This window comes from Bison bison, unplaced genomic scaffold (genome assembly GCF_000754665.1).
Source record: "Bison bison bison isolate TAMUID 2011002044 unplaced genomic scaffold, Bison_UMD1.0 scf7180017864248, whole genome shotgun sequence".
NCBI lineage: Eukaryota > Metazoa > Chordata > Mammalia > Artiodactyla > Bovidae > Bison > Bison bison.
This window is the reverse complement of record NW_011494820.1, coordinates 767,031-775,291: the sequence shown is the minus strand read 5'-3', so window position 1 is coordinate 775,291 and position 8,261 is coordinate 767,031.

The following is an 8,261-nucleotide window of genomic DNA, read 5'->3' as shown; positions in this document are numbered from 1 at the left end:
TGGACTGCAAGGAGATCCAACCAGTCCATTCTGAAGGAGATCAGTCTTGGGTGTTCTTTGGAAGGACTGGTACTAAAGCTGAAACTCCAATTCTTTGGCCACCTCATGCGAAGAGTTGACTCGTTGGGAAAGACTCTGATGCTGGGAGGGATTGGGGGCAGGAGGAGAAAGGGACGACAGAGGATGAGATGGCTGGATGGCATCACTGACTTGATGGACATGAGTTTGGGTGAACTCTGACAGTTGGTGATGGACAGGGAGGCCTGGTGTGCTGCAATTCATTGGGTTGCAAAGAGTCGGACACGACTGAGCGACTGAACTGAACTGAACTGAGGCTCCTATAGGAAGTCTTCTATAGTCTACTAGTCTGTAGACTTATAGTCTACAGTTTTATTATGAAAAGGTATTGAATTTTTTCAAATGGCTTTCTGTATCTATTGAGATTCTAATGTAGACTTTGTTCTTAATCTATTAATATGATTTATAAAATTAATTGATTTTGGAGTATTAATTTGACCTTGCATTTCTGGCATACATCCTACTTGGTCATGGAGTATAATTCTTTTCTTTTGTTGCTAGATTCAGTTTAATAGTATTTTACTGAGAATGTGTATAGTGTGTGTGTGTATATATATATATGTATATTTTTCTACATAGTGGCATGGGGATCTTAGTTCCCCGAACAGGGATTGAACCCAAGCCCCCCGCATTGGAAGCAGAGAGTCTTAACCACTGGACCACCAGGGAAGTCCCTTTACTGAGAATTTTTATGTATATATTTCATGAGACAATAATCTGTAGTTTTCTTGTGATGATATTGTCTGTCTTTGGTGTCAGGCAAATACCTCAAAGAATGAATTGAGAAGTATCCCCTCCTCTTCTGTTTTTGGAGGAATTTGTGAGTAATACTAATTCTTCTTTAAATTTCTGGTGGAATTTACCATTGAAGTCATCTGTGTTGTGTTAAGTCACCTCAGTAGTGTCTGATTCTTTGCAACCCCATGGACCATAGCCCCCAGGCTCCTCTGTCCATGGGGTTCTCCAGGCAAGAACACTGGAGTGGGTTGCCATGCCTTCCTCCAGGGCATCTTCCTGACCCAGGGATTAAACCTGCATCTCTTGTCTCCTGCATTGGCATGCAGGTTCTTTACCACTAGCGCCACCTGGGAAGTCATCTAGTCCTAGGCTTTTCTTTGTGGAAAGTCTTACTACTCCAATCTTTTCTAATAGATCTAATCAGACTCTCTTTCTGCTTGAGTCTGGGTTCTCTGTGCCTTTACAGGAGCCTGTCCATTTCATTTATATTATCTCATTTGTTGACATACCATTGTTCATAGTATTCCCTCATAAACCTTTTTTTTTTTTGGTAAATCATTCCAGATTCTTTTTTTTTTTTTTTTCACTGTCAGTCTAGTTAAAGATTTCTCAATTTTATTGATATTTTCAAAGAACTAACTTTTGGTTATTTTCTTTATTTTGTATTCTATTCTTTTATCTTATTGATTCACTCTAATCTTTATCAACTACTTCCTATTGTTTATTTTGGGTTTAATTTCTTTTCTTTCCTATTTCTAAACATCATTGTTGATTTGAGAATTTTCAATTATTCCATGTAGGCATTTGAAGTTATAAAGTTACTTTTAATACTTGCTTTAACGTATCATGTTTTGATCTGTTATGATGTTTTTTGATGTTTTTGTTTATCTCAAAGTATTTTCTAATTTACCTTGTCATATTTTCTTTGACCCATTGGTTATTTGCTTTCCATATATTTATAAATTCACCCATTTGTTATTTACTTCCCATATATTTGTAAATTTCTGAGATTTTATTCTATTATTCATTTCAGACTTAATTCCATTTTGGCTAAAGGGTATCAGTGATATGATTTCAATTCTTTAAATTTATTGAGGTTATTTTTTGACATCACATGTAGTCTATTCTAGAGAACATCCCATGTGTTCTAGAGAAAAAATGTGTATTCTGCTGTTGTTGGATGGAGCATTCTATAGATCCTAGGTCTAGTTGGTTTATGGTATTGTGCCAGTCTTGTTTGTCATTGTTTATCTTCAACTATATCTATTACTGAAATGGATTATTAAAGTATTCTTCTTGCCGTTGTTATTGTCTATTTCTCCTCTTCAATTCTGTCAATTCTTACTGCATGAATTTTGGACTCTGTTTTCAATGGATATATGTTCATAATGAATTGCCTCTTTTATAATTTTTGAATGTCCTTCTTTATCTTAGTAATATTTTTGTTTTAACATGCATTTTGTCTGGTATTGGTATAGCTACTCTAGTTCTTCTATGGTTTTCTTGGTATATGTTTTTTTATATCCTTTTACTGTTTGTATCTTTGAATTTAAAGTGTGTCACTTGGGGACAGTAAGTAGTAGGATCTTTGGTTTGTTTAATCTAGTCTGATAATGTCTGCATTTTAATTATGTTTTAGCCATTCATAATCATTCTGTTGGTGAAGGGGTTATGATACTGCAAAAATTACTGTGACACAGAGACATAAAATGAGCAAATACTGTTGGAAAAACGGTACCAGTAAGACTTTATTGGCACTGGATTGCCACAAACCTTCAATTTGTTAAAAGAAAAAAAGAGCAAAACCTGCAAAACATAATAAAGTGAGGCACAGTAAAATGAGATATACCTGTATAAATCTTATCAAAATGGACTCCAGATTTATATTAACTAAAATCAAGAATATATAGAAACTTTACTCCTTCATAGTTCTATTTTCTCCCCCCTTTTGTTATATTATTGCTGTACATATTGCGTGTGTCCTAACTTGCTTCAGTTGTGTCTGACTCTTTGTGACCCAATGGACCATGGCCCATCAGGTTCCTCTGTCCGTGGGATTCTCCAGGAAAGAATACTGAAGTGGGTTGCTCTGCCCTCCTCAAGAGGAATCTTCCAGACCCAGGGATTAAACTTGAGCCTCTTATGTCTCCTGCATTGGCAGGTGGATTCTTTACCACTAGTGCCAGTTAGGAAGCCTGCATATGTGTGTATGTGTGTTACAAACCCAATAATACATTGCTATAATCATTAATTTTGTCCTATAAGGACATATAATTGATGTCCTTTAAAGAATCTTAGGGAAGAAAGAAGAGCAAGCATACGGTTGTAGTTCAATCAGTTCAGTTCAGTTGCTCAGTTGTGTCCGAATTTTTGTGACTGCAGCATGCCAGGCTTCCTTGTCCATTACCAACTCCCGGAGCTTAGTCAAATTCATGTCCATCGCATCAGAAATGCTATCCAACCATCTCTTCCTCTGTTGTCCCCTTCTCCTCCTGCCATCAATCTTCCCAGCATCAGGATCTTTTCCAGTGAGTCAGTTCTTTGCATCAGGTGGCCAAAGTATTGGAGTTTCAGCTTCAGCATCAGTCCTTCTGATGGATATTCAGGACCGATTTCTTTAGGATTGACTCGTTGGATCTCCTTGCAGTCCAAGGGACTCTCAAGAGTCTTCTCCAACACCACAGTTCCAAAGCATCATTTCTTCAGCATTTAGCTTTCTTTATAGTCCAACTCTCACATCCATGGGAAAAGGCAGTGGCAACCCACTCCAGTACTCTTGCCTGGAAAATCCCATGGACAGAAGAGGCTGCAGTCCATGGGGTTGCGAAGAGTCAGACACAATGGAGCAACTTCACTCTCACTTTTCACTTTCCTGCATTGGAAAAGGAAATGGCAACCCACTCCGGTGTTCTTGCTGGAGAATCCCAGGGATGGGGAAGCGTGGTGGGCTGCCCTCTATGGGGTCGCATGGAGTCAGACACGACTGAAGCAACTTAGCAGCAGCAGCTCACATCCATACATAACTACTGGAAAAACCATAGCTTTGATTAGATGGACCTTTGTTAGCAAAGTAATCTCTCTACTTTTTAATATGCTGTCTAGGTTGGTCATAGCTTTTCTTCCAAGGAGCAAGTGTCTTTTAATTTCATGGCTGAAATAACCATCTGCAGTGATTTTGGAGCCCAGAAAAATACAGCCTGTCACTGTTTCCCCATCTATTTGCCATGAAGTGATGGGACCAGATGCCATGATCTTAGTTTTCTGAGTGTTGAGTTTTAAGCCAACTTTTTCACTCTCCTCTTTGACTTTCATCAAGAGGCTCTTTAGTTCTTTGCTTTCTGCCATAAGGGTGATGTCATCTGCTTGTTTGAGGTTATTGATATTTCCCTCAGCAACTTGATTCCAGCTTGTGCTTCATCCAGATCAGTATTTCACATGATGTACCCCGCATATAAGTTAAATAAGCAGGGTGACAATATTCAGTCTTGATGTACTCCTTTTCCTATTTGGAACCAGTCTGTTGTTCCATGTCCAGTTCTAACTGTGGCTTCTTGACCTGCATACAGATTTCTCAGGAGGCAGGTAAGGTGCTAAGGTGGTCTGGTATTCCCATCTCTTGAAGAATTTTCCACAGTTTGTTGTGATCCACACAGTCAAAGGCTTTGGTATATAATCAGTAAAGCAGAAGTAGATGTTTTTCTGGAACTCTCTTGCTTTTTCCATGATCCAGTGTATGTTGGCAATTTAATCTCTGGTTCCTCTGCCTTTTCTAAATCCAACTTGAACATCTGGAAGTTTACAGTTCACATACTGTTGAAGCCTGGCTTGCAGAATTTTGAGCATTACTTCGCTAGCATGTGAGATGAGTGCAATTGTGCAGTAGTTTGAGCATTCTTTGGCATTGCCTTTCTTTGGGATTAGAATGAAAACTGACCTTTTCCAGTCCTGTGGCCACTGCTGATTTTCCAAATTTGCTGGCATATTGAATGCAGCACTTTCACAGTATCATCTTTTAGGATTTGAAATAGCTCAACTGAAATTCCATCACTTCCACTAGCTTTGTTCATAGTGATGCTTCCTAAGGCCCACTTGACTTTGCATTCCAGGATGTCTGGCTCTAGGTGAGTTATCATACCATCGTGATTATCTGGGTCTTGAAGATCTTTTCTGTATTGTTCTTCTGTGTATTCTTGCCACCTCTTCTTAATATCTTCTGCTTCTGTTAGGTCTATACCATTTCTGTCCTTTATTGTGCTCATCTTTGCATAAAATATTCCCTTGGTATCTCTGCTTTTGAACTGTGGTGTTGGAGAAGACTCTTGAGAGTCCCTTGGACTGCAAGGAGATCCAACCAGTCCATTGTGAAGGAGATCAGCCCGGGGATTTCTTTGGAAGGAATGATGCTAAAGCTGAAACTCCAGTACTTTGGCCATCTCACGCGAAGAGTTGACTCATTGGAAAAGACTCTGATGCTGGGAAGGATTGGGGGCAAGAGGAGAAGGGGACGACAGAGGATGAGATGGCTGGATGGCATCACTGACTTGATGGACGTGAGTCTGAGTGAACTCTGGGAGTTGGCGATGGACAGGGAGGCCTGGCGTGCTGTGATTCATGGGGTCGCAAAGAGTTGGACACGACTGAGCGACTGAACTGAACTGAACTCTAATTTTCTTGAAGTGATCTCCAGTCTTTCCCATTCTATTGTTTTCCTCTATTTCTTTGAATGGTTTGCCTTGGAAACGAACAGATATCATTCTGTCGTTTTTGAGATTGCATCCAAGTACTGCATTTTGGACTCTTTTGTTGACCATCATGGCTACTCCGTTTCTTCTGAGGGATTCCTGCACGCATTAGTAGATATAATAAGATATAATGAGAAGACTCTACACATGGACATCACCAGATGGTCAACACCGAAATGGAAAAGCTCAACACAGTCAGAAAAACAAGACTGGGAGCTGACTGTGGCTCAGATCATGAACTCCTTATTGACAAATTCAGACTTAAATTGAAGAAGGTAGGGAAAACCACTAGACCATTCAGGTATGACCTAAATCAAATCCCTTATGGTTATACAGTGGAAGTGAGAAATAGATTTAAGGACCTAGATCTGATAGATAGAGTGCCTGATGAACTATGGAATGAAGTCCGTGACATTGTATAGGAGACAGGGATCAAGACCATCCCCATGGAAAAGAAATGCAAAAAAGCAAAATGGCTGTCTGGGGAGGGCTTACAAATAGCTGTGAAAAGAAGAGAAGCGAAAAGCAAAGGAGAAAAGGAATGATATAAGCATATGAATGCAGAGTTCCAAAGAATAGCAAGAAGAGATAAGAAAGCCTTCTTCATCGATCAATGCAAAGAAATAGAGGAAAACAATAGAATGGGAAAGACTAGAGATCTCTTCAAGAAAATTAGGCTCAATAAAGGACAGAAATGGCAAGGACCTAACAGGAGCAGAAGAGATTAAGAGGTGGCAAGAATACACAGAAGAACTATACAAAAATGATCTTCATGATCTAGATAATCACAATGGTATGATCACTCACCTGGAGCCAGACATCCTGGAATGCAAAGTCAAGTGGGCCTTAGAAAGCATCACTACGAACAAAGCTAGTGGGGGTGATGGAATTCCAGTTAAGCTATTTCAAATCCTGAAAGATGATGCTGTGAAAGTGCTGCACTCAATATGCCAGCAAATTTGGAAAATCAGCAGTGGCCACAGGACTGGAAAAGGTCAGTTTTCATTCCAATCCCAAAGAAAGGCAATGCCAAAGAATGCTCAAACTACTGCACAATTGCACTCTTCTCACATGCTAGTAAAGTAATGCTCAAAATTCTCCAAGCCAGGCTTCAGCAATATGTGAACTGTAAACTTCCAGATGTTCAAGCTGGTTTTAGAAAAGTTAGAAGAACCATAGATCAAATTGCCAATATCCACTGGATCATGGAAAAAGCAAGAGAGTTCCAGAAAAACATCTATTTCTGCTTTACTGACTATGCCAAAGCCTTTGACTGTGTGGATCACAACAAACTGTGGAAAATTCTGAAAGAGATGGGCATACCAGACCACCTGACCTGCCTATTGAGAAACCTATATGCAGGTCAGGAAGCAACAGTTAGAACTGGGCATGGAACAACAGACTGGTTCCAAATAGGAAAAGGAGTACGTTAAGGCTGTATATTGTCACACTGCTTATTTAACTTATATGCAGAGTACATCATGAGAAACGCTGGACTGGAAGAAGCACGAGCTGGAATCAAGATTGCTGGGAGAAATATCAATAACCTCAGATATGCAGATGACACCACCCTTGTGGCAGAAAGTGAAGAGGAACTCAAAAGCCTCTTGATGAAAGTGAAAGTGGAGAGTGAAAAAGTTGGCTTAAAGCTCTTCAGAAAATGAAGATCATGGCATCTGGTCCCATCACTTCATGGGATATAGATGGGGAAACAGTGGAAACAGTGTCAGACTTTATTTTCTTGGGCTCCAAAATCACTGCAGATGGTGACTGCAGCCATGAAATTAAAAGACGCTTACTCCTTGGAAGGAAAGTTTTGACCAACCTAGATAGCATATTCAAAAGCAGAGACATTGCTTTGCCAACAAATGTCCGTCTAGTTAAGGCTATGGTTTTTCCAGTGGTCATGTATGGATGTGAGAGTTGGACTGTGAAGAAGGCTGAGCGCCGAAGAATTGATGCTTTTGAACTGTGGTGTTGGAGAAGACTCTTGAAAGTCCCTTGGACTGCAAGGAGATCCAATCAGTCCATTCCGAAGGAGAGCAGCCCTGGGATTTCTTTGGAGGGAATGATGCTGAAGCTGAAACTTCAGTACTCTGGCCACCTCATGCGAAGAGTCGACTCATTGGAAAAGACTCTGATGCTGGGAGTAATTGGGGGCAGGAGGAGAAGGGGACAACAGAGGATGAGATGGCTGGATGGCATCACCGACTCGATGGATGTGAGTCTCAGTGAACTCCGGGAGTTGGTGATGGACAGGGAGACCTGGCGTGCTGTGATTCATGGGGTTGTGAAGAGTCGGACACGACTGAGTGACTGAACTGAACTGAACTGATTTCTTTGAACTGATCACTAAGAAAGGCTTTCTTATCTCTCCTCGCTGTTCTTTTGAACTGTGCATTCAAATGGGTGTTCAGTTCAGTTCAGTCACTCAGTCATGTCCGACTCTTTGTGACCCATGGATTGCAACCACCCAGGCTTCTTTGTCCATCACCAACTCCTAGAGCTTGCTCAGACTCATGCCCATCGAGTCAGTGATGCCATCCAACCATGTTATCGTCTGTCACCCCTTTCTCCTCCTGCCCTCCGTCTTGCATCAGGGTCTTTTCCAATGAGTCAGTTCTTCACATGAGGTGGCCAAAGTATTGGAGTTTCAGCTTTAGCATCAGTCCTTCCAATGAACACCCAGGACTGATCTCCTTT